Raw genomic sequence first — 510 nt, forward strand, 5'->3', positions numbered from 1 at the left:
TATGTTTATAAACAATCCTCACGTGTTTATGACAAATGCTAATTTCGTGATTGCATGTTTTAGTCAGTCAGTATACGCTCGTATACCAATATGAAATTGATGCATTTACGAATGAAGTACAGACACTTATATCATCTGTAAACTTGTAGATTTCATGTTGCCTGTAATAACATGAATTGTTGTCATATTGTATCTTCCCTGGTTTATAATATCAAATAACTATTTCATGTAAGGTGTGTGTGTGTGTTTATTAAAGTCATTTAAATGACACAAATTATGAAAATAATGAGAATCCGGTCTCATCATAGCATAAATGAGAACATAGAAAATGCCTATACGTGCCTTCACCACAAGTACATAGGACCACTCCTGTACGTATGTTTGTCTGTATATGTAAAAGACTGCCGAAGGTATGAAAGATGAAAAAAAGGTATTGGTGTAAACAAGAAAAACATATATATACGAAAATGCATTTCCCCCATGTTCTTTTTTCTTTGCATTTCCTCCATT

This window comes from Penaeus chinensis, chromosome 26 (assembly GCF_019202785.1).
Source record: "Penaeus chinensis breed Huanghai No. 1 chromosome 26, ASM1920278v2, whole genome shotgun sequence".
NCBI lineage: Eukaryota > Metazoa > Arthropoda > Malacostraca > Decapoda > Penaeidae > Penaeus > Penaeus chinensis.